Raw genomic sequence first — 546 nt, forward strand, 5'->3', positions numbered from 1 at the left:
CACAATTAGTGAAAAATAGATAAAATAAATTGATAAATTATGTTTGTTTTCCATATACATATAAGTAACATTAAAAATGAGCAAACTTTTAAATTAAAAAGATAAATTAACACTTATAATAATTTCTTTTGGTGAATAATAAAGAAAATAAATTAAGACTTATAATTATTACTCTAAATCAGTACATAGTTTGAAATTTAAAATTTATTATTAAAATTTAGAATTTAGAATTTATGATTTTAAGGGTTAGTGTTTAGGAATTAAGATTTAGAGTTTAGTAATTTTGGATTAGGATTTTGTATTTAAACTTTAGGGTATAGGTATTAGGATTTTGGATTTATTATTAATGTATAAGTTTAGGATTTAGGGTTATTTAAATTAGGGTATGGAATTTAAAGATACAGTTTGTCAGATTAAGTTTTAGGATTTAGAATTTAAGTTTTAGGGTTTGGGTTCAGAATTTCTGGATTATAATATTTTTAAAGTTTAGAGTTTAAAATTTAAGATTTAAAATTTTTAAATTGTAGTATTCTTAAGTTTATATGT

This window comes from Arachis ipaensis, chromosome B04 (genome assembly GCF_000816755.2).
Source record: "Arachis ipaensis cultivar K30076 chromosome B04, Araip1.1, whole genome shotgun sequence".
NCBI lineage: Eukaryota > Viridiplantae > Streptophyta > Magnoliopsida > Fabales > Fabaceae > Arachis > Arachis ipaensis.